The sequence below is a fragment of the Lytechinus variegatus genome, chromosome 1 (assembly GCF_018143015.1).
Source record: "Lytechinus variegatus isolate NC3 chromosome 1, Lvar_3.0, whole genome shotgun sequence".
In the NCBI taxonomy this organism is placed as follows: Eukaryota; Metazoa; Echinodermata; class Echinoidea; order Temnopleuroida; family Toxopneustidae; genus Lytechinus; species Lytechinus variegatus.
This window is the reverse complement of record NC_054740.1, coordinates 77,067,386-77,074,174: the sequence shown is the minus strand read 5'-3', so window position 1 is coordinate 77,074,174 and position 6,789 is coordinate 77,067,386. Positions and strand designations below refer to the sequence as shown.

The 6,789-nt window shown below is 38.0% G+C and overlaps 1 pseudogene; it reads right to left on the bottom strand.

The window, feature by feature from the left end:
- Window positions 1-927: 927 nt before the first annotated feature.
- LOC121423666 lies at window positions 928-6,368 on the bottom strand (annotated as a pseudogene).
- Between the last annotated feature and the right edge of the window lie 421 nt (window positions 6,369-6,789).

The following is a 6,789-nucleotide window of genomic DNA, read 5'->3' as shown; positions in this document are numbered from 1 at the left end:
AGCGTGTAGGTGATTTCATTCCATCATATTCATTTTTGCTCATTGGCTTACATACGAAAGCGAACTGAATATGCAGTCATATTTCTAGTGACATATATTACTTTCCAATTAATATTTAGGTGAAAATGATTGATTTCTAGTGATGTAATACTCCCGTGCACAGTTCCTAAATGCCTTATTATTATTAATTCTCATGTAGGATTATCACATATTTGTGGATATTTTCACATCATTAACTTTCAACCTTTTAGATGCTGAACGGTTGATTTGAAGTAACTCACAGTAAACATGGTAAAGCAGACAATATGGAACATCCATGTGAATCAAGAACTGTAAAACCCTTTCATATACACAATGGTATCAGCATATTGCATTTTAACAGGAAAGTGATTTCATTGACGTATATCAAAGGCGGAAATTGGTCTGATCTTACTTACACTGTTCACTACAATAGTTCACTATTAATCGATGGCATTAGGTCATTTATGAGACCCGTCATTTAGACTTTGAATACTAACGAGAATGAAAGTGTTACCTAATAAAAATAATGCCACATGAGGTCATTGAGTCAATTACATACAAAGAAAGTATCCTCTCATGACACGCTATCGGTTTCATTGACAATGCATTTTCATTATTTGTAACACAATTTATGTTTAACCATGGATCTATAGCTCCCTATAGCTCCATTAATTAACGTTGGAAATCAGTGGATTAATGAGCCAAGAAATGAATAGACAGGGCAAGATGTAGCGTATCGGACAGTTTGTTGAAAATTGCGAGCGAGCCAGCCAAAATTTTGATACCTTTATCACAAATATCCAATTTTGTAAAAGATTTTGACATAATGTTCAGAAAATAATATCATATTTCACCTTTCTGTCTTTCATTTCCTCATTATTTTTTCTTGGTCGTGAAAGTTTTTTTTTTTTTTTTTTTTTTTTTTTTTTTGGGGGGGGCGCTATCTTCTTCTTTGAAGCTGGCATTAAGACACAAATCATCATACTCTGTAAGTTATATAAACACACATTTTGCATTTCATGCAGACATCCGAACCTCATGAATGTGAATGTAAGTACAATTCTGAAGGGAGGGTCTACCAAAGAGTAGAAAATTTGATTATTACAAGTAAAGCTTGCGTTTTCCACAATTCTACGAAACTCATTGTCACTACAGAACTCCCAGCCTTTGAGCACACAGTCAGAATTTTCCTTTGACGCACCACTCTGTTTGTTGAATAGTAAATCCATGTATGAAGACCTTTGTCAGTTTCATCTGATGGTATGGCAGGCAGCCAGCTAAACAAATGGCTTTAAGTTACGTTTCATTCAAAATATCAAGATGGAAAACTGCCACTTTGCTTGTTAATAGTACTGTGATTAATCCAAACTATGATAGGGTACTATAATGACGTCCATGCATAGATCTCATCGTTTTCCTTGTTTAAGATAAGTAGGGCAACAACTCCAACGTCCTTACAAGGCTGCTTCTTTTCAGAAAATGCATGCAGATATATTATTGCTTTAGGCTTTTACCAGCGCTAACATTTCTCCAGTCACTAGCTGTCTGGTATTTTCGATCTCCTGATTGTTTTCGCTCCCCAGCGTACTTCCATTCCCCATGCGAATACCTCCGAATACCAGACGGAGATCCCCGATCACTCTTCGTCTCCGATTGATCTCCACCCGAAGACATCCGATCGTTTTTCAATTTTTGATTTGCAGTCGAGAAGCGCTGGTTACTTGCACCTTTCTCACCGGAATATCTCCTGCTGTCTTTGTTCGAATTATATTCGGATGTTCTCGGAAGCGATGATACCGATGTCATTCGTGACATCCTCTGACTGAACGGTATCGATGAGCTTCCACGAGAGTACCTATGGAGTGACCCTGAGGTATTACAATGACACAAACACGTAGCCCACATAGAATAGACACGACGGTTAGCGATGAAAGCAAGAAAGATGTAGAAACCTTGGAGTGAATTCAAGATGATGAAGATATACCAGAGAGCACTGATGTTTGCAAAGCCGGCAATGAATCCAAAGGACCAGGTGAATCCCAAAGAGTGTTGAGATCTTTTATAAAAAGAAAAATAAAATGAATTAATTGTTAACGTTCTTCAAGTTTCCCATTGAAATCACAAGAAGAATAAACGATTTTGAAAGAGATATGGTATGCATAATTACCATGATTGTGATTTAGTACAAAATAAAATCCCTCTTTAAATATCACCCACCGTATTTTCTAGTGTCCACGGCATGTCCTGATCCCTCACCAATGCCAAGGTGTGCTAGAGGACATCGTAATAGCTTTTCCAGCATACTTGCATAAAAATGTGTTGTTAAAGTGAACATTTTGAAAGCTAAACGATTTAGGATAATGCAGTCGAATTAAGCCTATTTCGTACAAGTCTGTATTTTGATCGATTGATATTACATAATATGATGATTTATATGGGTACGGAGATAACAAAGGCAAGTTAGTTTAGATAACCTCGCCCAAGTGTAAGTGTTCCAAAGGTTGCATTCACAAGATATGAAAATGTAGGACTCACCTTTAGATACACACGGAGATCTTTAGCAGAAGCCTTGATGCTCTCGCTTTCGACAACCATACTCCTTCTTACTTTGGATGCGTTCCTGATCCCAGCTACAGTATGAAGAAACAGAATTGTATTGATGATAAGAAATGCACCCAGAGGACATCCAAATGCAATGAGATTGGCCGCATGGTTGACAATCCAACAGACGTTATCATTTCCATAGGAGAAATTAAGATCCTCTCCAACTGTAAAGTGGATAGCCAAGCAACAACCGACAATGATGGATGCAGTTAGTACGGTAAAGAGCAAGTAGGACACGATAGCCCTCGTACTGTTTGTTGATACAGTAAAGCTATCACGCGATGCAAGGGTCCGATTTAGTTCGAAAGCCAGACAAGTGGTTATGGCAAAAACACTTATCCACAAGAAATGTGAAACAGCTGATAGAGACGTACAGAGTTCAGGAACAGATGTCCAAAGTCCACTTATCATCTGCAGAAGCTGTGCCAGGAAAAGGACCACGCACAATACCATGATGAGTTTGTTGCTTACACATCGTCGCATGTGAGGAAAGATGCAATAAGTAGCAAATGTAATCATGAGGGAAAAGAGAGATATGCTTACTCCTACAAAGCTGAGAATCACCTGTGCTTCGTCGTAATCGAATATGCGGACTTCAGTCGTTTGGTTGAGAGTGGCGTTTCGTCCAAAGTTTTCTGGAGCACAGTACTGGACGCTGCCGTTGGAAGTAAGTACGTAGTCATCGAAGCCTAGTATTTGTCCTGTCAAAGTGTTGTTGAGGCTCAAATCGTCTAACGGCGAAAACATACTGGCTGGTTGGGTAATTCGAGAACATGTTCGCAGTTTCATCTGATCACATACTTGGATGTTTAAAGACTTGTTATAATTAATTGAAGAAACCGGAGAACTACTTTGATAGGAAGCTGTGAAAACAGTTTCATATGAATGATAGATCATACCAGTGTTTTCATCTTGTACAATAGTATAGTTTTGCACATGCGATACGTTTGGATTTGTAAGAAGCTTGAGTCCACCTGGACATTCGCTCAAACCTGAAATAGAAATGCATTGCTGGGAAACAGTTAAAGACCAAACGTGATACTCTGAAGCATCATTATATGGAGCGTGTTGAAGGAGTGTTTTATCTGTAAGTTCTTCGAGCTGAGCGAATGTTAGAGACGTTTCTTCAATCTCATAATCCATTCTAAAAGAATTATTGAAAAGAGACAGGCATTTATCCTCGGACATCAAATTAAAATCGTCATTACCACCATTTTTCGATCCATCAAGAGTTGTCAGTTTTCCTGAAGGAAGATTTAACATGTGTTCAATGTAAAGGGTGATATTCCTATCCAGCTCATTTGAGTTACAGTTCATAATATCCAGAGGATTTCTGAGCCCAACTTTAGCTGAAACTGTCATCATAAGATCAGAGTCATATGAACCACAAGTAAGATTTAGGGGAGGAGTTAGCCTGTGACATTCGTTGTCTCGTAGTTCATATCCACTTGGGCAAGATAATGTCAAGCATTGTTGAACGAAAGGATCAAAAACCTCCCAACTCTGGCAGGAAATTTCTACTTCCTTGATGACGTCTGCTGAGTGGACAACCTGAACTCGACTGTTCCTGGAAAAGTCCATGACAATAGATAAGGGCTGAAGAGCATTTCCACTATCGGGATTGAGGATTCCTCGATCCCCACTCAATGTTGGAGTTACCGGCCTCGGGTTTCCTCTCCTTGGGGTGGGTTTTGTTGGCTGTACGGCTTCGGGAGGTGCGGAAGTTGTTGCAGTTTCTGCCAAACAGATATCTCCAACCTTTCCTTGACATTCAGCAGAAGTAATATCGGGACATGTGTCGCACAATTTGCAGTAGGGGTTTTTAAATGTTGTGCCGTTCTCACCTCTGACAAAGTCCTGGTAAGATTGGCACAATGCACTGACACTTTGATCGGAGCCTGTTGGACAATCACTTATGACCTCTGATGTCAAACATTTCCTTACAACAGATGGAGGCGAATCCTTTGGAGGTTTAATGGATGACGTGCATTCACCACTTGCCAACAAGTCCGATAGAGAAGCATTTCCAGATGATACCATGGCTGTTAGGCTCTCGGGGCAAAGCAGTCCCAGCTCCCAAACAGTGATCTCATTCAGATTCAACCCGTTACATAACGCACAATAGACATTTTTGTAAGTGAAAAGTCCGTCAGAAACTGGAAGGTTGTAAAAATCGAAATTTGACTTCTCGTGATAGTCAGATTCGCACTTCGTCTTATCGAGACCGTTTCCTGTGATATCAACAGGACAGTATGACACCATCAAATAATGATTCTTCTCTTTAGGCAGGCTCACACAGGTTATCTGAGATCTATCATACAATCTCGATGTATCTTGAAAAATACTTGGTTTGTTTTCTTCAGAAGCCATCGATCCGCCTGGAGTTCCCTGCTTGCAATAGGAGGTGTAATCTATACAACAGTCCCCGAAGAATTCACAGCCATAATCGCAGCTACATGATGATACAGGTACACCAAATGGGTTACCACAACCAGTTGAGTCACAGGTAGAGCTGGTGCAAACCGGAAAAGTCAACTCATCTCTTGAAATCATGGTCGTCTGACCTATAAAACAAGAAATCATTTGGAGGAAAATAAGGGATGACTTTTGAAGAAATAAATCATATATTATTCTATGAAGCAGAAAAATCAATTTAACCCCCAAATTTTTGAAACATGATTGTGGCAAAACCAGAACTAAGTATTTTAAGTTTTAATATTTTATTATTTACTTAGCCATAAGCAGCGAGGGTGAGTGGGTTCTGACTGTCCCCACAGAAATTTTGAAGACTTACATTTTCTTTTAAAAACTTCACATAATTCTCAAAAGTGTGATCGAAATCCTTCAATTTCACTTAAGAAAAATACAAAAGCGCCTCCATGACAAGCTCGATCACTTCACTCCCTCGTCTGCATTGTTTTTCTTTTAACAGAAAAATAAAAGTATGTATAAAGATTGCCATCTACGTCACGTCTTACTATGCAAATAACATAAACAACTAACGGTGGGGCTTATCAATATCTCGATTACAAAATAAATTGCACTACTACTACTACTACTACTACTACTACTACTACTACTACTACTACTACTACTATTACTACTACTACTATTACTACTACTACTACTATCATGATAGTGATTAAAATAAAATGTTATGATGATAATGACGATGATGGTGATGATAGTAATAACAACAAATAATAATATAATAATAAAAATAATAATATCAATATTAACAAAGTAACAAAAATAATGATGACTAGAATAATAATGACCAGAAACAGTATTTGATTATATTCATGTTAAGTTAAAAGTATAGCGATGCAATAATGGTGATAAACGACAGTATGGATATAAGAATATGAGAAACGGGATAGTGATGATCCCATTACTTTCTCTTTTTTATAATGTTCTTCTTAACTGTGCATTATGAATTCGACTATGTTAAAATTGCTACACTTACCAACTACAGATGTTCGTGTGAGATAATCCATTAATATCCAAACCAATACCCAAACCAGCTTCATGGTGATGTGTCTGCTTTAAACCACAGAGAAAAACAGTAATGTGTCAAGTTGTGAATTGAAAACACTTATAAAGTAAGTAATAACTTAATGGAAGCCTTGTTGCCCGGAAGTGACGTATGTCAGAGACACGGTTATATCTGTGGACGTGGGTTGGTAGCAGTGGTGGACGAATAAAGTTACAGGAAACGTATTGGGTATTTCTACCGGTGTGTTGTTATAACCTTACAGACGCCGGAACCAACAAGAAATAAACTTTGGTCTTACTGCGCAGCTACCAGTCATGTCGATTTAATTCACTTTTGTTTTCTTGCACTTTTCAAGAAGACGAAGTATAATAGAAATTAATATGGATATGAATAAGGCGAGACAAAAAAGAACTTTTATAAGCAGCTGGCGAGAGGAGAGAATAAACTTTAAGACCTTCAATGGATAATGATACATTAAAATTAGTAGCAATATTATAAGCAATTGGACTTCGTTTTATAAGTCGAATAATGGCTTAAAGTCTAAGTAAATTTTCAGACCCAAATGCAAGGCAATTGCTATTTAGTTAACATCTCTTTATTCGGTCAAACATCTGCGGTCCAGAGATATTTCGTTTTTTGTTGACAGATTCACTTGATTCCATGTCATT